At 38.9% G+C, this 23,760-nt stretch overlaps 1 pseudogene; it reads left to right on the top strand.

The window, feature by feature from the left end:
* Window positions 1–9,920: 9,920 nt before the first annotated feature.
* Window positions 9,921–10,369, top strand: LOC110287375 (histone H2A-Bbd type 1-like; annotated as a pseudogene).
* The last annotated feature ends 13,391 nt before the right edge of the window (window positions 10,370–23,760 follow it).

The following is a 23,760-nucleotide window of genomic DNA, read 5'->3' as shown; positions in this document are numbered from 1 at the left end:
GCCTTAGCCGATTGACTCCTTGCCAGGAAGTAGATATCTTTATTTGTATGTTTATTATTTTGGTGACAGAGGTTGGGTCTAGGGCTTTAGGCATACTGAAGCAGCATTCCCTTGTTGATCCAGGCTTCCTCAGTTCCTGCCCCCATTTTGTACAGGGCAAATGAGGATCTGGAACCTATTCCCCAGATTTTCTTTCAAAATGCAATTAGGTTCATCATGTTCTCTGTGTGCAGTCAAAGAAAGGGGAGTGTGCAGTAGTACATTTTATCAGCAGCTCCATTTTTAAAGTTTTAAATGCTCAGTCATTTGTGGGCAACATTAAACAACCAAACTAACCAGGTAAATAAGAATCCTCTATCACCACTCTTATTTAGATGTGTCTCATAACTTTAAGAGTCACTCAAGCTAAAGTTAATAGAGTATTACCTGTATAAAAAGCACAGCAAATGATGTTAAGGACAGCATTACCGAGTGGCACATGGTTGAGTGTAGCCTTTTCTCCTACACAATTTTCTCCTTTACTATAATCTAGTATCCTTCAGCTACCACAGTAGTTTTCTTAGAAAAACTTCATTAAGGAAAGAAATCTCCCATTCTAATATAGTTGATATATATCAAGAAAGTACTGGACTTCATTAAGTCTTTGAACTTAACACATACAAAATGCAGTTCCAAGATCCTTAGCTTTCAAATGAAAGGGAAAACCAAGTGTTTTTTGGTTAAGAGGACTCAAAAAGAACCTTAATGGGATTTCTTCCCACTGACTGGTTCTAATTTGAACTCTTAAATAATCAGCTTTTCAGAAAGATCAAATTATCCCCCAGAACGAGAGGTTCACATTGCTTCTCACTTCTACCCTTAGCAGTGGTTTTTAGTAATGTTTTAAGGTTGTTTGGGTGGGGGTGGGGACAGTTTACTTCCATTCAATTTAGCCAAACTACAACTTTTAGGGAGATGCTGTTTTTGAGTTCATATAATATGATAATGACCCAATTAATGTGGCATACAAGTTTACTGTGTATAACTCTTGCCTAAACATTCTTGAAGCCCTGTGTCAGATCCCCAGTATTGGGAAATGGAGGCTTCCAATACCTTCTACAGATGATCGTCGGCTAAACCTGTTAACTTAGTTCTGTGCCTTCGTTTCTTCAGGGTGACATGGCTAGAACTCCTTATTTCCTTTATTTACTGTAATTTTAGTCGTTAAATATATAGCTATAATTTCCGTGGTTCTTTCTACAGAAGCCTGGGCTTAAATATGAACTTTGCATAGTGCCTTGAATTACCTTTGTTTCTAATTTGAAGGAAAAATCTTACTATACGTTATGGTAGATATTCTGGAAAAACAGAAGGGAGATTTTTTTTTTACTTTCAATTTCCTATTATTGTTCCAGTTATGTTAACTTTCCATAAATTAATTGAGAGCAATAAGTATTAATGAATGACAAGTTCAAGAAATCCCCTCGTTTATATTACTAGCACAATTTAGCAAGCAAAATGAGAGGTTAAAAAAACTAGGTTTATAATAAGTAGGTAAAAACAGTCTAAAGTTGTTATAAAATATTGCAAAGTAATGCACAGAAGCATTTCTCTATAAGGAACTTTAAAAATAATTTAAAATAATAACAGTCCACATTCTTAAAGCAAAATACACACATTATTTAATTCCATCTACAGTAAAACCTTGTGAGCTAACTGGCAAGATCTTAGTTCTGTAGTCCAGAAGTTTAAGCAAGTGGCTTGTCAAAGTTATCATAATATTGTCTATTTAACCAGCATACTTCTCTAGTGCAGCTTCTTAGAGCATGTGTCTCACATGGGCATAGAGTAGCTGATTGGAAATCATAGTATGTCTTTGGTAAAAGCTTTTTTTTCATCATGGTCCTTGGTACCTCACGTTATTTGTGCTGTCATCAATATTCCTGGTTTCTGCTAGGGAACAAACTGCTGTTACAGTTGACGATTGAGTTATAGTATTCTTGAGAATGGAACCAAGTGGAAAACAAATTGGCTCAGGTTACTAATTCTCAGCAGGGATGGACCATCATGGGGTCTACAAACTAAGTTCCACTGGCCAAATCATACCTCTATCTGTTTCTTTAAATAAAGCTTTATTGGAACACACACAACTATAGTCATCCTTTATAGACTATTTGTTTTAGCAATGCAGAGGCAGAGTTGAGCAGAGGCCTATAGAGCCTAAAATACCTACCTGTATAGACATTACATAAAAGATTCCTGAACCATGAGGTACATGATACTGATGAACTACCTTCACTAATTTTTATGAAAGATGCTTGTTGTCTAGCACTGAGCTAGGCATTTAGCCCTTACCTTGGGTGATTTTTGTCAAGTAGCTCATGCAGAGAATCAACAATGAAAACAAACTCTGAACAAAATTGGAATAGTTGGATAAGTCTTGGCAGAAGAGTAGTAGTTTGTCTCTTATTTTTAAGTACTAGTAGGAAGAGGTCTTGGGATGGTTCACAAATTTATAAGATATGAAGTATGAAGCTATGTTAAGATATTCCAGCTCTTCTCAAGGATAAAAGAACCTCTGGTGGAATCACCATGCCGGACCTAAAGCTCTACTACAGAGCAATTGTGATAAAAACTGCATGGTACTGGTATAGTGACAGACAAATAGACCAATGGAATAGAATTGAAGACCCAGAAATGAACCCACACACCTATGGTCACTTGATCTTCGACAAGGGAGCTAAAAACATCCAGTGGAAGAAAGACAGCATTTTCAACAAATGGTGCTGGCACAACTGGTTGTTAACATGTAGAAGAATGCGAATCGATCCATTCCTATCTCCTTGTACTAAGGTCAAGTCTAAGTGGATCAAGGAACTTCACATAAAACCAGAGACACTGAAACTTATAGAGGAGAAAGTGGGGAAAAGCCTTGAAGATATGGGCACAGGGGAAAAATTCCTGAATAGAACAGCAATGGCTTGTGCTGTAAGATCGAGAATTGACAAGTGGGACCTCATGAAACTACAAAGCTTCTGCAAGGCTAAAGACACCATCAATAAGACAAAAAAACCACCAACAGATTGGGAAAGGATCTTCACCTCTCCTAAATCAGATAAGGGACTAATATCCAATATATATAAAGAACTCAAGAAGGTGGACTCCAGAAAGTCAAATAACCCCATTAAAAAATGGGGCTCAGAACTGAACAAAGAATTCTTACCTGAGGAATACCGAATGGCAGAGAAACACCTGAAAAAATGTTCAACATCCTTAATCATCAGGGAAATGCAAATCAAAACAACCCTGAGATTCCACCTCACACCAGTCAGAATGGCTAAGATCAAAAATTCAGGTGACAGCAGATGCTGGCGAGGATGTGGAGAAAGAGGAACACTCCTCCATTGTTGGTGAGATTGCAAGCTTGTACAACCACTCTGGAAATCAGTCTGGCGGTTCCTCAGAAAATTGGACATAGTACTACCAGAGGATCCAGCAATACCTCTCCTGGTTATATATCCAGAAGATGTCCCAACCGGTAAAAAGGACACATGCTCCACTATGTTCATAGCAGCCCTATTTATAATAGCCAGAAGCTGGAAAGAACCCAGATGTCCCTCAACAGAGGAATGGATACAGAAATTATGGTACATTTACACAATGGAGTACTACTCAGCTATTAAAAAGAATGAATTTATGAAATTCCTAGCCAAATGGATGGACCTGGAGGGCATCATCTTGAGTGAAGTAACACAATCACAAAAGAACTCACACAATATGTATTCATTGATAAGTGGATATTAGCCCAAAACTTAGGATACCTAAGATATAAGATACAATTTGATAAACGCATGAAACTCAAGAAGAATGAAGACCAAAGTGTGGACACTGTGCACCTTCTTAGAATTGGGAACAAAACACCCAGGGAAGGAGTTACAGAGACAAAGTTCGTAGCTGTGATGAAAGGATGGACCATTTAGAGACTGCTGTATCCAGGGATCCGTCCCATAATCAGCTTCTAAACGCTGACACCATTGCATACACTAGCAAGATTTTGCTGAAAGGACCCAAATATAGCTGTCTCTTGTGAGACGATGCCGGGGCCTAGCAAACACAGGAGTGGATGTTCACAGTCAGCTATTGGATGTATCACAGGGCTCCCAATGGAGAAGCTAGAGAAAGTACCCAAGGAGCTAAAGGGATCTGCAACCCTATTGTTGGAACAACATGATGTACTAACCAGAACCCAGGAGCTCTTGTCTCTAGCTGCATATGTATCGAAAGATGGCCTAGTCGGCCATCAATGGAAAGAGAGGCCCATTGGACTTGCAAACTTTATATGCCCCAATATAGGGGAATGCCAGGGCCAAAAGAATGGGAATGGGTGGGTAGGGAAGTGGGGGGCGCTATGGGGGACTTTTGGGATAGCATTGGAAATGTAATTGAGGAAAATATGTAATAAAAATATTAAAAATCAAAAAAAAAAGATATTCCAGGTATGGTGGCACACACCTTTTCATCTCAGTGCTCAGAAGACAGAGGCAGGCATATCTCTGTGAGTTTAAAGCCAGCCTGGCTTACATACTGAGATCTAGGCCAGCCAGGACCTACATAGAGAGACCCTGCCTCAAAGGGGGGAAAGGAGACAAATGTATCACTTAAGAAAAGCAGTGGATTGTGAGAAACTCCACCTTCAGGGCTACCTGTGCCATTAGTTTTGTTTTCCTGGATTTTTTTTTTAATTGGATGGTTGATCTCAGAACTTTGATTTAAAAATTCTATACCTGATCAGTTTTATGCAGTTTCCTCAAGTATCAATAGAATTATATTCTTCTTTTTTTATAAATGATTTTTATTAGATATTTTCTTCAATTACATTTCAAATGCTATCTCCAACCCCCCTAAACCCTCCCCTCGCCCTGCTCTCCAACCCACCCACTCCCACTTCATGGCCCTGGCATTCCCCTGTAATGAGGCATATGATCTTCGAAATACCAAGGGCCTCTCCTCCCATTGATGGCAAACTATGCCATCCTCTGCTACATATGCAACTAGAGACACAGCTCTGGGGGGGGGGGGTACTGGTTAGTTTATATTGTTGATCCTCCCTTTGATGCAGACCCCTTTAGCTCCTTGGGTACTTTTTCTACCTCCTCCATTAGGGCCCCTGTTTTCCATCTGATAGATGACTATGAACATCCACATCTGTATTTGCCAGGCATGGGCATAGCTTCACAAGAGAGCTATGTCAGGGTCCTGTCAGCAAAATCTTGCTGGCATATGCAATAGTGTCTAGGTTTGGTGGTTGTATATGCGATGGATCCCTGGGTGGGGCAGTCTCTGGATGGTCTTTCCTTCTGTCTCACCTCTGAACTTTGTCTCTGTAACTTCTTCCATGGGTATTTTGTTCCCAATTCTAAGGAGGGACAAAGTATTCACACTTTGGTCTTCCTTCTTCTTAAGTTTCTTGTGTTTTGCAAATTGTATCTTGGGTATTCTAAGTTTCTGGGATAATATCTGCTTATCAGTGAGTACATATCATGTGTGTTCTTTTGTGATTGGGTTATCTCACTCAGGATGACATCTTCCAGATGCAACAATTTGCCTAAGAATTTCATAAATTCATTGTTTTTAATAGCTGTGTAGTACTCCATTTTGTAAATGCACCAAATTTTCTGTACCCATTTCTCTGTTGAAGGACATCTACAAACCCTTATTTTCTTCATTCATTAAATTCAGCAGCTTTTAGCATGCTCTGCCATTTTGTTTGGTTGTTTTTGGTCTTTAAAAGTTCTAAAAAGTTTGACTTTTATATCACAAGTAAAGAATAGTTTTTATAATAACAGAGAAACAGAAAATATTTGCACAGTGAAGAAGATAAATAATTTTTAATGACTTTGTTGTATATACTTGCTAGTGTGTATATATAACTATATAACTATATATAAGTATATATAATGATAACTATATATATATATGTGTGTATATATATATATATATATATATATATATATATATATATATTGCTGATTTCTAAACTATACTTATTCCCATCAAGGTACTAGTTGTTTAATAACTTGATTATAGAATTTTTATACAACAACTGGTACTTTTGAGTCAGTGTAATTCAGTTCTGTAAATCTACTCTATGTACATATGTATGTATGTATAGTTTGTATATATTTATATGTGTAAAATTTCTCTTATAATTTGCTTCCCTTATCAAATATGATAAACTTTTTATAAAATATGATATTTTATTTTAATTTAGTTAAATGTGTTGAGGATTGAACGTAGAGCCTAATACATGCTAAGCAGACTGTGTTATTAAGCCCAGTATTTTAATTTTTAAAATTTTGATCAATTGATTGTGTGTTTGTGTGCATGTATATGTCTTGGTGTTTGTGTGGAGGTCAGAGGACAACTTGGCAGAGTCAGTACTCTGTTTTCACCATGTAAGAGAGACCCAGATATTAAACTCAAGTGCTCATGGTTAGCAGCAAGCACCTTTACCCACCAAGACATTTCACAAGCCCAAAAGTCTTGTGTTTTTCTAAGCTATGAGTTTTGATAACTCCATAGTATTTAAGTGAATGGATGTGCTTTGATATATTTAATTTCCCTTACATGAGGGCCTCTAAAATAATCCCAGTATTTTGCTATTACAAATGATGCTGGTTTAAATTCTTTTAGTAAGATTTCTTTGTGAGCGGGTATATCTGAAACTATCATGTGAACCAAAAGTATAACAAAATAAATGTTTTGTTACATATTATACTTTTTCAGTCTATGCCCCCATTACCCCATCCAGATAGTGAACCCCTCTGAATGAATGGAGTTGGAGTCTCCAAGCTTTTGCTATCATCACCTCTTTGAAAATAAATATCATGACCATTTTATTCTGTCTTCTATGCTTTGCTTCTTTCAATGGTTCAGCAATATTGAGAGGTGTTCAGTTTAGAGGAGATGGGCTTGAATTCATGAGCTAAACTTAAGTGTTATAATTTTCTTCTGAACAAAGTAGTCTACTACACTACCATGTCTTGATGTAATATATTAAGCCATTTTTGATTACATATATGTTGCAACATATATGTTGCCTTCTCTTACACATAAACCATACCTCCTCCCCCAGAAACAAGTGAAGAAAGGTAATAGTTATGAAGTCTGATCTTTGTGCTCACCAGAAAGGTTCTTATATTTCTTTATGTGCATCAAGGGCTTTACTATTTCAAATGACAAATGTACTTAGGTCGTCATAGATACCTCCAAGTGATAATATAAAGTTACCAACATTCAATAAAACTGACAAAGCCATAAAATCTAGTAGCATTGTAAGATTGTTATGAAAGTGCCTGTTTCAGGGTATAAAAGTCTTTCAGTGTTAAAACCCAAGGCTATGAACATTCTTCTAGCTCTTAGGAAAATCTGTTTTTTCCAGTACTTTTTTATGTAAGTTTTCAAACACACAGAAGAAAATCTTACTGACTTACATACTCAGTGACCCACAAACTAAGTTCTATAATTAACATTTTGTTTCATATATCTTTCCATCTCTCCACGCATCAACTCAATCTCAATCTCTCTCTTCCTCTCTTCCCATTTCTCTCTCTCTCTCTTCCTCTCTTCACATTTCTCTCTCTCTCTCTCTCTCTCTGTCTCTCTCTCTCTCTCTCTCTCTCTCTCTCTCTCTCTCTCTCTCTCTCTCTCTCTTATGATATAGCCCACACTGGCTTTGAGCTCTTGACAATCGCTCTGCCCCAGCCTCTAGACTCCAGCTGCTAGAGAGTGCTGAGCCTGCAAATGTGTGAGTGTGTGTGTGTGTGTGTGTGTGTGTGTGTGTGTGTATACACATGCATATATTAAACTAGGGTGATTTGTGGCATTTCTTTTATGTAGAATTGTGGAACATATACGCACAAACAGAATTACACCCTGAGTTCTCTTTCACAGCAGGATGACAAGGTATTTTTTTCTATTTTGTGATTGAGGGAAAAGTTCAGGCAAGTGCTTTACCTACAGTTGGCACAGTTAATGATTTGAGAATGGGGTCTCTAGAGTGTGAAGTACTTCCCATTCCCTAGTTTTCCTAGGTTTGGTAGCTTTCAGTGTTACCTGTACTTGGTTCTCTATTCTTATTGGTCTACTGGAGGGCTTGCAGAAAATCAGCTCCTTAGAACTGATCCCAAGAGTGAATGATTGGAGAGATTTATAATATCCAGACAAGGGTTTGAGAATCAAGCTAAGTGAAAATCAGATGACTGTGAGAAAGGAAAAAAAAACTGCCAGTCAGTAATGTCTCTGACACATTGATTTATTTCTAGGTGTTGTAAAGTGTTTTGCATCTACTGTCAGTCTGATCAGAATGAAGAACCTTATGTGAGCATCACTAAGAAACAACAGATGTCAAAAGATGGCCTTTCAGAGGAGGTCGAGAAAGAGGTTGGCCAGGCAGAAGGCAAGCTGTTTACCCATCATTCTGCATTCAGCCAGACATAAGTGATACAGGATTTCCTAGGCTCTGCCCGACAACTGAGTCTACAACTGTTTATAACTGTCTTGGAGCAGAACATCACTACTGGAAGATTATGTATGCATGTTTTTTTGTTAATAAAAAATTATGCTTACATTTAGGGTTCAACTGAAAAGCAAAACAGTTTTTATTCAGGTGAAATCAGTTTATATGTTCATTTGTTCTGAGTCTGTGTTTCATTTGCTAACCTAAAATCCCAGTGAATTAAAATAATAACACTTTTTTGGAGTGAGGATGGTTTATAAATATGAATTTTGCTCAGAGCTCAAAAGGAAAAGTTCACTTACTCTAGTGTAGATCAGCTAAGGGGGCTCAAACATGTGGGAGCTTTAAATCATTGAAGACTGATTTACTGACATGTTTTTAGACCTCTTTTCCATGTGGAAAGAGTTTAGCCTTCCTTATAGCATGGTACTGCTTGCAAGTGTGAAACTGTCATCTTTTGTGACTTTGACTTAGGAATAATAGGAGTCCACTCCATTTTAACTGGAAGGTTCGTATTTTTCTTCCTTCCTTTGTTCCTTCCTTTTCTTTCTTTCTCTCTTTCTTTCCTTCCTTCCTTCCTTCCTTCCTTCCTTCCTTTCTTTCTTTCTTTCTTTCTTTCTTTCTTTCTTTCTTTCTTTCTTTCTTTCTTTCTTTCTTTCTTTCTTTCTTTCTTTCTTTCTTTCCTTCCTTCCTTCTTCCTTCCTTCCTTCCTTCCTTCCTTCCTTCCTTAATTTCTTCCTTCTTTCCTTCCTTCCCTTCTTTAAGTACAGTCTAATTCATAGAACAAATTCAATAGTTTTAATATATTTACAGTGTTATGCCATGATAAATGTTACCTATCCTATTAGATTCTCTAATCTACAAAAATTTCATCATATCAAGAAGAAACCATGAACACATAGATCTTGTCAGATTGTAAAAATCAAAGAGAAAGAGTTCCCATAAGTGGAGTATAAAACCAGGTGGGCTTGGTGGCCTGCCTACAATTCCAGTTGTGGGAGGCTAAGACAGAATCTCCAGAGCAAGGTGGCTGTTAAAATTATATCGGTGAGCTCTGGCTTGGACTGAGAGATCTCATCTTAGTAAATAAGATAGAAGACTGATCAAGGGTGAGTCTAGATATCAACTCCAGGCCTTTATGTATATGGCCACACAGGAGCACATGCAAACATTCACTCACACACATGAAAATGAGAAAAGATAAAAAGGACATATTCAGTAAGGCGATTTGTTTCCTAATAAGGCCATTTCTGCCTGAACACCCTGCCTGAACACCAGAGTTCACTGGCTACCAGTGATATCATAAAGTATGTTGTAACAAAACCCTCTCAAGGATAACTTCATAGGTGGGTGAGAAGGTTGGTTATTTGGAGAGACTTGGGCCAACAGGGAGGACCAGCCGAGCCAAACCACCACACACGTCATGGCCAGGAAAAGACAAAGGTGAAAAAGGCAAGAACATAACCGGCTCCAAGAGAGCTGAGTTTCAATTTCCTGTTAGCTTTGTAGATCGTTTCCTATTAGAGGGAAACTATTCTAGACACCTGAGCTCTTCTGCATCTGTATTCGTTGAGGGTGTGCTCGAGTATGTAACATCATCGAACATCCTTGAACTGGCTGGTGAGGTGGCCCACACCACTGGCAGGAAGTGCATAGCTCCAGAGCATGTGTGGCCGGTGGTACAGAGCAACGACCAACTCCACCAATTATTCAAACCAGGTGGCACATCAGTGTTTGAGCCACCAGAACCTGATGACAACTGATGATGCCTGGGTCTCAAGAGTCTGGAGGTTCACCACACCTTCAGCCTCATCCAGCACCAGTGTCCTACTAGCTGGGGGAGCTAATCAAACATGCTATTAAAGCATCTAAATCGAACCCATTGATCCTGTCTCCTTTTGTTTTTTCATTTTGAACTAGACGTTGCTATGAACCACCCGGGAGGGTGATGGTGGATTTGAAGCTGTTGTTAATGTGGGGAACTTGATTTCCAGAGGGAATTTCTAATAGGGACCACAAGAGCAGTGGTCTTGGTGGGAGGAGGTGGTGATGTGTAAGCACTTTTGAACCGGTGGCAATGGGAGGATTTGGCTAAGGTAGAGGGCAGAGAAGCTGTCCTGGTAGTCTGTGAGCCCACAAGGCCTTGGAAGGCAAGGAATTTTGCTTCAGCCTCCTAGGCACATTGGAATCCCAATGAGATACTGCTAACTGGAGATGGGTGGATGAAGACATGGACTGTGGTAGGAAAGGCTTCCTTAAAGGTTAGGTCTCAGGTTAGAAGATGATGACTGTGGGGTGGGGGAGGCCATGTGTGGCATAATGTTGGTGTGAGGTTCAAGGGTCAGGAGCCTTCCCTGAGCACTGAGAAATGATGGTGAAACCAGAAGAGAAAAGGTGGAAGAAGACTCCATGGGAAGACCAGCAGGCTCAACTAATTGGAACCCCGAGATCTTTCAGATACTGAGCCACCAACCAGACAGCATAAAATAGCTGGTCCCAGGCCCCAACACACATATAACAGAGGACTGCCTGGTCTGGCCTCAGTGAGAGAAGATGCACCTAACCCTTGAGAGACTTGGAGCCCCTGGGAGTAGGGACATCTACTTGGAGACAGGAGAGGAGGTATGGGATGAGGAACAGTTAGAGGGCAGTCCGAGAGGGGGATAATGACTGGACTGTAAAAAATAAATAAAAAATAATAAAAATATGCAAAATAGAAAAGATAGATGGTTTTCCTTTTTAATTTTTAGAATTTCTGCCTCATTCTAAAAGGATTTATACAAGAATTAATAGGTATATAGTACTATGATGCTGTGTCGAATATATGCTTCTATATTCTTTTCTTTTTTTCTTTCCTCCTCTTTCTCCTCTTCTTCCTTCTCCTTCACTTCCTCTTCTTAGGTTTTGAAACAGGGTCTTTTTACACAGTCCTGGCTGTCCTGACTCACTCCATAGACCAGGCTGACCTTGAACTCACAGAGATCTGACCACCTCTGTCTTTGAGTGCTAGAATGTGCCCTGTCTTAGGCACACTGGTCATCTAAATAACAAAAGTGGAGAAATGCTACTGTCTAACTGCCTTGTAATTCAAGCAGGTCGAAATAGTTACAGAACATTAACGAACTTATTTATAATCATCTTCATTGCCGTTCTCAGAAGGGAGCTCGGGGTTTGCAGTGATATGATATGTCATAAAACAGTGCAGCACCTGTCATCAGAGGCTGAGCCTAGGTTTTAGAGAGTTTTCATGTATTTTGTATAAACTCTGCCACTAATGTTTTAAAGAATGGGATAGCTAACACTCAGGAGCTGCTCGAACTTAGCACTGGGACCCCTGCCTCTAAGTGTCCACATTTGGAGTGTTCACTTTTCATCAGCTCCTAGGCTTCTGCCACTGCTGGCCTTTTAGACAGAACTTCTCAGAGGCTGTCAAGTCAGCTTTTACAACAGAATAAGAAGAGTTTAGTTTCAGGTCCTAGGGTACCACTTTCTTTTCATGTGATCTTGACCATTCCCTGTTTCCTCTGAATAGTGGCATCTTTTTCCTTCCCTGTCCGCACATGCTCAGGCTACTTTTCTTATTTTTTTTTTAATTTTTAATATTTTTTTACGTATTTTCCTCAATTACATTTCCAATGCTATCCCAAAAGTCCCCCATACCCTCCCCCCCACTTCCCTACCCACCCATTCCCATTTTTTTGGCCCTGGAGTTCCCCTGTACTGGGGCATATAAAGTTTGTGTGTCCAATGGGCCTCTCTTTCCAGTGATGGCCAACTAGGCCATCTTTTGATACATATGCAGCTAGAGTCAAGAGCTCCAGGTACTGGTTAGTTCATAATTTGTTCCACCGATAGGGTTGCAGATCCCTTTAGCTCCTTGGGTACTTTCTCTAGCTCCTCCATTAGGAGCCCTGTAATCCATCCAATAGCTGACTGTTAGCATCCACTTCTGTGTTTGCTAGGCCCCAGCATAGTCTCACAAGAGACAGCTATATCTGGGTCCTTTCAGCAAAATCTTGCTAGTGTATGCAATGGTGTCAGCGTTTGGAAGCTGATTATAGGGTGGATCCCTGGATATGGCAGTCTCTAGATGGTCCATCCTTTTGTCACAGCTCCAAACTTTGTCTCTGTAACTCCTTCCATGGGTGTTTTGTTCCCAATTCTAAGGAGGGGCACAGTGTCCACACTTTGGTCTTCATTCTTCTTGAGTTTCATGCGTTTAGCAAATTGTACCTTATATCTTGAGTATCCTAAGTTTTGGGCTAATATCCACTCATCAGTGAGTACATATTGTGTGAGTTCCTTTGTGATTGTGTTACCTCACTCAGGATGATGCCCTCCAGGTCCATCCATTTGGCTAGGAATTTCATAAATTCATTCTTTTTAATAGCTGAGTAGTACTCCATTGTGTAAATGCACCACATTTTCTGTATCCATTCCTCTGTTGAGGGGCATCTGGGTTCTGTCCAGCTTCTGGCTATTATAAATAAGGCTGCTATGAACATAGTGGAGCATGTGTCCTTCTTTCCGGGGACATCTTCTGGATATATGCCCAGGAGAGTTATTGCTGGATCCTCCGGTAGTACTATGTCCAATTTTCTGAGGAACCGCCAGACTGATTTCCAGAGTGGTTGTACAAGCTTGCAATCCCTCCAACAATGGAGGAGTGTTCCTCTTTCTCCATATCCTCGCCAGCATCTGCTGTCACCTGAATTTTTTATCTTAGTCAGGCTACTTTTCCTATATTTTATCTAATATCTCATTTAAACAGGAATTTGCTATATTGCCTAGGCTGATCTCATATTTGGGAGCTGAAGTGATTCTCCTATGTCAGCTTCTTAAGTAGCTGGGACTACAGGCATATACCACTACAGGTGGCTCTTCCCTATAATTCATGCCAGCTACAGGTCACTTATAAACAGCACAATGTAAATGGAATGTAAATAGCTTTTCCTCTTGGGAAAAGCTATTTTTCTTTTTTCTATCAGGGAAGGATGAAAAAGAATTATACTTCTTCAGTACAAACACAGTTTTCTAACATTTTCAGTCTGCAGTTGGTTGAATTGTAGATGGAGAACCTGCACATAAGAATCCTAACTGTACATATGTTAGCATGGTTTCCTCTACGAAGATTAATGAAGATAGGCTGAGCACCTCTTTTGCTTTGATTTTCTCCATGTGACTTGTTTAACCATGAGAGACAACATGAATTTTAACTTCATGTCAAAGAAAAACAATATAAATTATGTTTTAGCACTTTATGATAAGAGCAGATTACTACCCCCAAAACTGTCATTTCCACAAAAAAAAAAACAAAAACAAAAACAAAAACAAAAACAAAAACAAAAACAAAACAAAACAGTTCAAAACTATCATTTTTTCAAAAAGGCAAGCAGTTTTAAGGTTTGTTTGAATAAAATCACCACATGTGTCTTTTGACTTTCTTACTAATAAACCCAATACAAGTAAGGTAGTTTTGCCATTTTCAACTCTTGGTGGTTGTGATACAAGAACTGTACAAGATTAGTGTAGCACTATCTCCTCACAGAGGGAGCCTGAGGCCTGAGCCCTCCCTGAGGTCTTATAGGCAGTTGAACAGGATGAAAGCTCCTCCCCCTCCCTGAGGAAATACTGGTGTTTAACTCTTGCTCAGGAGGGGGAAGTCAGAAACCTCAATAGTTTAGACACTGGTAAGTTAGCCTGGGGTACCACAAATAACTCTTTATTCTTTTGTTTACACATACACAGAGACTAAAAGAGGTTTGGCAAAATTTTACTGCCTATTTGTGTTCCTCTTTTAGATTATTTTTCCATAGACCTTTTACAGTTTCCTATAATGGTCGAATTTGTCATTTACCATTCTTCCCTTTTCCCATTCTAGAGCAGCAAACCACTGTACTTTAGGGCAGACACAGAATCTTTTCTGCCCGTAAGAAATCTTCCTCTAGCATTTAGAAGGCTGAGTGAAGCAGGAAAATTGTCACAATTTCAAGGCCAGTCTGGAAGACAGAAGTCCAGCTCAGCCTGAGCTATGCTGTGCAACTGTCTCAAAAATAATACGCCTTATCATCTTGAGAATTCTAGATAAACTTCATTCACATAACTTTTAAGGAGCTTCTTGTAGTTCCCAAGATAAAGAAGAATGATGGATAATTAGGAGTTTCTGTCCTTCCAGCAAACTTAGTCAGTTTCATGGGCATACCTAGTGCATTCTTACACCACTTGCTCCCATAGCCACTTTCACAGCATGGCAGAAACCACTGTAGTCATTTACAGACCCAAAGCTAGAAACTCCTTGTAGTGTGGGCATTGGGTTTACCACCCTATTCTCAGTATCCTATCTTACTTGGAAATTATCTTAAAAAGATACACTGAATATTTGGTCTTTAGTTCTCTAAAAACCTCAGAAGTACTGATCAAAATAACAGACTACAATAATTCACCAGAACAAGATTCATTTTCTTTCAACATAAATTTAGGCTTTTTATAATCTTAAATATTTGTTATGAGTAATTCTAGCTCATTTGGTCATAAAAATGTATGTTTTTAGGAAAACAATTCTAAGAAACTTAAAATGTATGTTTTATATTATTATGTATAACATTGACAAATTAGAGAAGAAATGCTTATTTATGTTTAACTCATGAATCTACTCCTATTTATTGACTATTTTAAAAATCAGAAACCTCCCTAGTCAAGATCTTAAACAGCTGTTCTCCTGTATGCTATGACATTTTTAGTAGATATTTAAATGTATTTACTGATCTACTAATGAGTAGAAATCTTACAGACAAGCTTTTCTGTTCACTTTCACATAATGACTCTATTCTATGTAACCTATGGCTACAATTAGAATAACACCCAAATCCTAAAGTCAAATTTTCACTTCTTTCTACCAGTTATAGGAAAGCATTTAATAGCTATGGTAGTGTAAGTCTGTAGTCCCAGCACTTGGGAGTTGGATGCAGGAGGATCAAGGACTTTGACTGTCAATAGCTACATAGTGTGTTTGAGGCCAGCATGAGTTATGTAGGACTGTCTCAAAAAAAGCTGTCCCCCACAAATCAAACAGAAACATAATGTTAGCATAAAGATATAAAAATAGTAAATATCCTGTTAGCCCTCTGGATTTACCTGTACAAGCCAAGAAGGAAATTCCAGGGCATACCTTTCACTTTGCATAATGTGTACTTGTCAACAAGATCTGCCTTCTATGTGATTTTATATTATGTGACTCTATGGCCATCTTTTCCTGTGTTGCTAAGTGTTTAAAAGACACTATTTCTTGAGAAAGGATAAAATCATGTTACCTGTATATATGCTACTTATATATTCATGAGGAAAATCGCAGATATAGCCAGTTCAGTAGGAGAATGTTGACCAGAAATACTAAAATAAATGTATAATTAGAAATAATTTTGTTTTATTATATCGTTGAAGGGAAAACTATCGAAACCTGGATATCCATTGTGTTCCCTGTTTAGATCAGTATCCTGATAACATATAGCCCAGAACTGGTAAGAAGCAGGGCTTAGACAATCACAGAAGATGCCTTGCCCCAGACTTTGGAGATGGCAGCAAATAACTGTAAGGACCACCTCTTATTTTAAACGGAGGCAGTACAATTGATGATGACATGTTCCAATATAGTAAAATATATATATATATATGCTTGTGCTTTAGAGCTTGGCCAGGGCCATTCTAGCCCCATCCTTTGGCAAAAGCACAACACAGCTCAGAAAATCGTGGTGATGCCATCATCAATTGTCAGACTTTAAATCTATCAATGTGCTTTGAACTTCTCTCATCTTCTGGCAGTTTTTAGATGGTGGTATTTGTGAGATATCTAAATGAACCCTAGGATTACGAGCATGCTGTGTAGAGTTGGGAATGGATATATAGACTGGAGAGATAAAATGGGAAGCATGGCAGATTCTTGGATAGCCTGAGCCACATATCCTTGCAGCTGTGGTAAAAGACTCAGTGCAAAATGTCAATACCCACTATGAGCATGTACCCTAGCACACACTACAGTGCTTTCTTTTCTTTTTCAGGGCTTTTACCTGTTCCAGGGAATGTAGCTTGGGTACTGCTGGATGGTGTGTGGAAGATAACATTCATTGGATGAGTTCAAAACCAAGGGAGGTGTCAGTTATAGGCAAAGCGTCAGACTATATCCTTCCAATGGATAACTAGGATCCAGTTTAGATGAATCTCTGGATCCCCAGTAGACATGAATAGCATGTAGTATCTTAGAGTAGTAAGCTGATAAGGATGATTCTGTTGCTCTGTGTCTTTCTGCCTCCCCCAACTACATTCTGCTTTCTTGGCATGCCTTCCAAATAAACTTTTGGCTTAACCTGTGGTATTTGAGAGTAGTTGTCTGAATAGAGATGATAAATTGAGCCATGACATGTACAACTGTGAAAATGGAAACCATCCAGGGGCAAATGTTGTAAGATCTACATAGTCTGTGAAAAAGCAAATGCTTTTGCTTTCAGAAGGAGAGTGAATGGAGTTTTTCACTAATCTGGATGGGGGCCAATAAAGGGTTTATTTTACTGGAGAGTTTAATAAGAATTAACCACAACACAGTTGTAGTTGTTCTTACAGAAGATAGGTGGATAGATGGGTAGAGGCTGGCTAGTATAGGGTACTTCCATTAGGTGTAGGTTGGAAATCATGATTAATAATTTCCTCCCTCTATGACATTTCTACTATGTTTGTGTGAACGATGAATAAACTAAGATATATAGATCTAGCTTTATAGTACAGTTTTTTTTTATTGCATATTTTCCTCAATTACATTTCCAATGCTATCCCAAAAGTCACCCACACCCTCCCCCCACTTCCCTACCCACCCATTCCCATTTTTTAGCACTGGTGTTCCCCTGTACTGGGGCATATAAAGTTTGCTTGTCCAATGGGTCTCTCTTTCCAGTGATGGCCATCTTTTGATACTTATGAAGCTAGAGACAAGAGCTCTGGGGTACTGGTTAGTTCATAATATTGCACCTCAGGGGTGAAATCAACCAAGTGGAAACAAGAAGAACTATTCAAAGAATTAACCAAACGAGGAGCTGATTCTTTGAGAAAATCAACAAGATAGATAAACCCTTAGTTATACACACTACAGGGCACAGGGACAACATCCTAATTAACAAAATCAGAAATGAAAAGGGAGACATAACAACAGATCCTGAAGAAATCTAAAACACCAACAGATCCTTCTACAAAAGGCTATACTCAACAAAACTGGAGAACCTGGATGAAATGGAGAAGTTTCTAGACAGATGTCAGGTACCAAAGTTGAATCAAGATCAGATTAATGATCTAAACAGCCCTATATCCCCCAAAGAAATAGAAGCAGTCATTAATAGTTTCCCAACCAAAAAAAGCACAGGACCAGATGGGTTTAGTGCAGAGTTCTATCAGACCTTCAAAGAAAATCTAATCCCAGTTCTTCACAAACTATTCCACAAAATAGAAACAGAAGGTACTCTACCCAACTCATTCTATGAAGCCACAATTACTCTGATACCTAAACCACAAAAAGACCCAACAAAGATAGAAAACTTCAAACCAATATCCCTTATGAATATTGATGCAATAATCCTCAATAAAGTTCTTGCTAACCGAATCCAAGAACACATCAAACAATCATCCATCCTGACCAAGTAGGTTTCATCCCAGGGATGCAGGGATGGTTCAATATATGGAAATCCATCAACATAATCCATTATATAAACAAACTGAAAGACAAAAATCACATGATCATCTCATTAGATGCGGAAAAAGCATTTGACAAGATCCAACACCCATTCATGATAAAAGTCTTGGAAGGATCAGGAATTCAAGGCCCATACCTAAACATGATAAAAGCAATCTACAGCAAACCAGTAGCCAACATCAAAGTAAATGGTGAGAAGCTTGAAGCAATCCCACTAAAATCAGGAACTAGTCAAGGCTGTCCACTCTCTCAATACCTATTCAGCATTGTACTTGAAGTCCTAGCCAGAGCAATTCGACAACAAAAGGAGATCAAAGGGATATAAATTGGAAAAGTTGAAGTCAAAATATCACTTTTTGCAGATGATATGATAGTATATATAAGTGACCCTAAAAATTCCACCAGAGAACTCCTAAACCTGACAAACAGCTTCAGTGAAGTAGCTGGATATAAAATTAACTCAAACAAGTCAATGGCCTTTCTTTACACAATGAATAAACACGCTGAGAAAGAAATTAGGGAAACAACACCCTTCTCAATACTCACAAATAATATAAAATATCTTGCTGTGACTCTAACTAAGGAAGTGAAAGATCTGTATGATAAGAACTTCAAGTCTCTGAAGAAAGAAATTAAAGAAGATCTCAGAAGATGGAAAGATCTCCCATGCTCATGGAATGGCAGGATCAACATTCTAAAAATGTCTATCTTTCCAAAAGCAATCTACAGATTCAATGCAATCCCCATCAAAATTCCAACTCATTTCTTCAATGAATTAGAAAGGGCAATCTGCAAATTCATCTGGAATAACAAAAAAACCTAGAATAGCAAAAACTCTTCTCAAGGATAAAAGAACCTCTGATGGAATCACCATGCTTGACCTAAAGCTTTACTACAGAGCAATTGTGATAAAAACTGCATGGTACTGGTATAGTGACAGACAAGTAGAACAATGGAATAGAATTGAAGACCCAGAAATGAACCCACACACCTATGGTCACTTGATCTTCCACAAGGGAGCTAAAACCATCCATTGGAAGAAAGACAGCATTTTCAACTAATGGTGCTGGCACAACTGGTGGTTATCTTGTAGAAGAATGTGAATCTATCCATTCCTATCTCCTTGTACTAAGGTCAAATCTAAGTGGATCAAGGAATTTCACATAAAACCAGAGACACTGAAACTTATAGAGGAGAAAGTGGGGAAAAGCCTTGAAGATATGGGCACAGGGGAAAGATTCCTGAATAAAACAGCAATGGCTTGTGCTGTAAGATGGAGGATTGACAAATGGGACCTCATGAAACTGCAAAGCTTCTGCAAGGCAAAAGAAACCATCAATAAGACAATAAGGCCACCAACAGATTGGAAAAGGATCTTTACCTATCTTAAATGAGAGAGGGGACTAATATCCAATATATATAAAGAACTCAAGAGGGTGGACTCCAGAAAATCAAATAACCCTATTGAAAAATGGTGCTCAGAGCTAAACTGGATTACGTTGATGGATTTCCATATATTGAACCATCCCTGCATCCCTGGGATGAAACCTACTTGGTCAGGATGGATGATTGTTTGATGTGTTCTTGGATTCGGTTAGCAAGAACTTTATTGAGGATTATTGCATCAATATTCATAAGGGATATTGGTTTGAAGTTTTCTATCCTTGTTGGGTCTTTTTGTGGTTTAGGTATCAGAGTAATTGTGGCTTCATAGAATGAGTTGGGTAGAGTACCTTCTGTTTCTATTTTGTGGAATAGTTTGTGAAGAACTGGGATTAGATTTTCTTTGAAGGTCTGATAGAACTCTGCACTAAACCCATCTGGTCCTGTGCTTTTTTTGGTTGGGAAACTATTAATGACTGCTTCTATTTCTTTGGGGGATATAGGGCTGTTTAGATCATTAATCTGATCTTGATTCAACTTTGGTACCTGACATCTGTCTAGAAACTTCTCCATTTCATCCAGGTTCTCCAGTTTTGTTGAGTATAGCCTTTTGTAGAAGGATCTGATGGTGTTTTAGATTTCTTCAGGATCTGTTGTTATGTCTCCCTTTTCATTTCTGATTTTGTTAATTAGGATGTTGTCCCTGTGCCCTGTAGTGTGTATAACTAAGGGTTTATCTATCTTGTTGATTTTCTCAAAGAATCAGCTCCTCGTTTGGTTAATTCTTTGAATAGTTCTTCTTGTTTCCACTTGGTTGATTTCACCCCTGAGTTTGATTATTTCTTGCCTTCTACTCCACTTGGGTGAATTTTCTTCCTTTTTTTCTAGAGTTCTTAGATGTGTTGTCAAGCTGCTAGTGTCTGCTCTCTCCAGTTTCTTCTTGGAGGCACTCAGATCTATGAGTTTCTGTCTTAGAAAAGTTTTCATTGTGTGCCATAGGTTTGCGTATGTTGTGGCTTCGTTTTCATTAAACTCTAAAAAGTCTTTAATTTCTTTCTTTATTCCTTCCTTGTCCAAGGTATCATTGAGAAGAATGTTGTTCAGTTTCCATGTGAATGTTGGCTTTCCATTATTTATTTTGTTATTAAAGATTAGCCTTAGGCCATGGTGGTCTGATAGGATGCATGGGACAATTTCAATATTTTTGTATCTTTTAAGGCCTGTTTTGTGACCAATTATATGGTCAATTTTGGAGAAGGTCCCGTGAGGTGCTGAGAAGAAGGTATAGCCTTTTGTTTTAGGATAAAATGTTCTGTAGATATCGGTTAAGCCCATTTGTTTCAAAACTTCTGTTAGTTTCACTGTGTTCCTGTTTAGATTCTGTTTCCAAGATCTCTCCATTGATGAAAGTGGTGTGTTGAATTCTCCCACTATTATTGTGTGAGATACAATGTGTGCTTTGAGCTTTACTAAAGTGTCTTTAATGAATGTGGCTGCCCTTGCATTTGGAGCATAGATATTCAGAATTGAGAGTTCCTCTTGGAGGATTTTATCTTTGATGAGTATGAAGTGTCCCTCCTTGTCTTTTTTGATAACTTTGGGTTGGAAGTCGATTTTATTCGATATTAGAATGGGTACTGCAGCTTGTTTATTCAGACCATTTGCTTGGAAAATTGTTTTCCAGCCTTTTACTCTGAGGTAGTGTCTGTCTTTTTCCCTATAATGGGTTACCTGTAAGCAGCAGAATGTTGGGTCCTGTTTGTGTAGCCAGTCTGTTAGTCTATGCCTTTTTATTGGGGAATTGAGTCCATTGATATTAAGAGATATTAAGGAAAAGTAGTTGTTGCTTCCTTGAATTTTTGTTGTTAGAGTTGGCACTCTGTTCTTGTGGCTTTCTTCTTTTTGGTTTGTTGAGGGATTACTTTCTTGCTTTTTCTAGGGCGTGATTTCTGTCCTTGTATTTTTTTTTTTTCTGTTATTATCCTTTGAAGGGCTGGATTCATGGAAAGATAATGTGTGAATTTGGTTTTGTCCTGGAATACTTTGTTTTCTCCATCTATGGTAATTGAGAGTTTGGCCGGGTATAGTAGCCTGGGCTGGCACTTTTGTTCTCTTAGTGTCTGTATAACATCTGTCCAGGCTCTTCTGGCTTTCATAGTCTCTGGTGAAAAGTCTGGTGTAATTCTGATAGGCCTGCCTTTATATGTTAGTTGACCTTTCTCCCTTACTACTTTTAATATTCCATCTTTATTTAGTGCATTTGTTGTTCTGATTATTATGTGTCGGGAGGAATTCCTTTTCTGTTCCAGTCTATTTGGAGTTCTGTAGGCTTCTTGTATGATCATGGGCATGTCTTTCTTTAGGTTTGGGAAGTTTTCTTCTATAATTTTGTTGAAGATATTTGCTGGCCCTTTAAGTTGAAAATCTTCATTCTCATCCACTCCTATTATCTGTAGGTTTGGTCTTCTCATTGTGTTCTGTATTTCCTGGATGTTTTGAGTTAGGACCCTTCTGGGTTTTGTATTTTCTTTGATTGTTGTTCCGATGTTCTCTATGGAATCTTCTGTACCTGAGATTCTCTCTTCCATTTATTGTATTCTGTTGCTGATGCTCGCATCTATATTTCCAGATTTCTTTTCTAGGGTTTCTATCTCCAGTGTTGCCTCACTTTGGGTTTTCTTTATTGTGTCTACTTCCCTTTTTAGGTCTAGTATGGTTTTGTTCATTTCCATCACCTGTTTGAATGTGTTTTCCTGTTTTTCTTTAAGGACTTCTACCTGTTTGGTTGTGTTTTCCTGTTTTTATTTAAAGGACTTGTAACTCTTTAGCAGTGTTCTTCTGTATTTCTTTAAGTGAGCTATTAAAGTCCTTCTTGATGTCCTCTACCATCATCATGAGATATGCTTTTAAATCCGGGTCTAGCTTTTCAGTTGTGTTGGGGTGCCCAGGACTAGGTGGGGTGTGAGTGCTGTGTTCTGATGATGGTGAGTGGTCTTGATTTCTGTTAGTAGGATTCTTATGTTTGCCTTTTGCCATCTGGTGTTCTCTGGAGCTAGTTATTTTAGTTGTATCTGATTAGAGCTTGTTCCTCAAGTTATTATGTTAACCTCTATCAGCAGACCTGGGAGACTAACTCTATTCTTAGTTTCTGTGGTCAGAGTACTCTCTGCAGGCAAGCTCTCCTCTTGCAGGGAAGGTGCCCAGATATCTGGTGTTCGAACCTGCCCCCTGGCAGAAGTTGTGATCCACTCACCAGAAATCTTAATATCCCGTGGAGGGTCCTGTGTGGACCTTGGGAATGTCCAGAAACTCCGCACACAAGGGACCCCGCTGCAGCAGTTGGACCCGGAAGGGACTTGTGCCCCTGATCAGGCTGGGTTATCTGCTTCCTGCAGTCTTAGGTCCCACGGGATTGGCTTGGAGCAGGCTCTGTGTTCCACTCACCAGAGGTCTTAGGATCCCGTGGGGGATCCTGTGTGGGTCTTTGCGGGTGTCTGGAGACTCCCTGGGCCAGGAAACCTGGTGCTGCAGTGGACCCGAAGGGACTAGTGCCCTGATCAGGCCGGGTTATCTGCCTCCTTAATTAATGCAGTCTTTGGTCCCCTTAGGTTCCACGCAATTGGATTGGATGGAGCAGGCACTGTGTTCCACTCACTAGAGGTCTTAGGATCCCAAGGGGGATTCTGTGTGGGACCTTGCAGGTGTCCAGAGACTCCCTGGGCCAGTGCTGCAGTGGACCAAAAGGTACTTGTGCCCTGATCCTATAGTACAGTTTTTGAGCTTTGACGATTTGACAAATCCATCTGTATGATCAGGTCATACTCTAGAGCCCTGTGTTAGCCAAACACATTCTATAGCTTCTGGGGACATACACACAAATGATAAAACACAATTTTATCGTGTTGCTTGTTTTCAGAATTGACTGCATTTTATGAATAATCTAAATGCAATAGCTTTCTATGTTCTTAGATACAGATTAGGAGAATGAGTTAGAGGACAGTCTTTTTGTGTGTATATGTAGTCCTTTACATGAGCTAAGCTTACACATTTCAGTTATAGCATCAGTTTCAGGTTTTTACATGATTACTTATAAGAATATACATATACAAAGATCTTCCAAATCTCTAAAATGTCTAACATACATTGAAAT

The sequence above is a fragment of the Mus caroli genome, unplaced genomic scaffold (genome assembly GCF_978045245.1).
Source record: "Mus caroli unplaced genomic scaffold, Mus_caroli_1 scaffold_5, whole genome shotgun sequence".
In the NCBI taxonomy this organism is placed as follows: domain Eukaryota; kingdom Metazoa; phylum Chordata; class Mammalia; order Rodentia; family Muridae; genus Mus; species Mus caroli.
The sequence above is the reverse complement of the archived record's forward strand: the minus strand, read 5'-3'. Positions and strand labels throughout refer to the sequence as shown.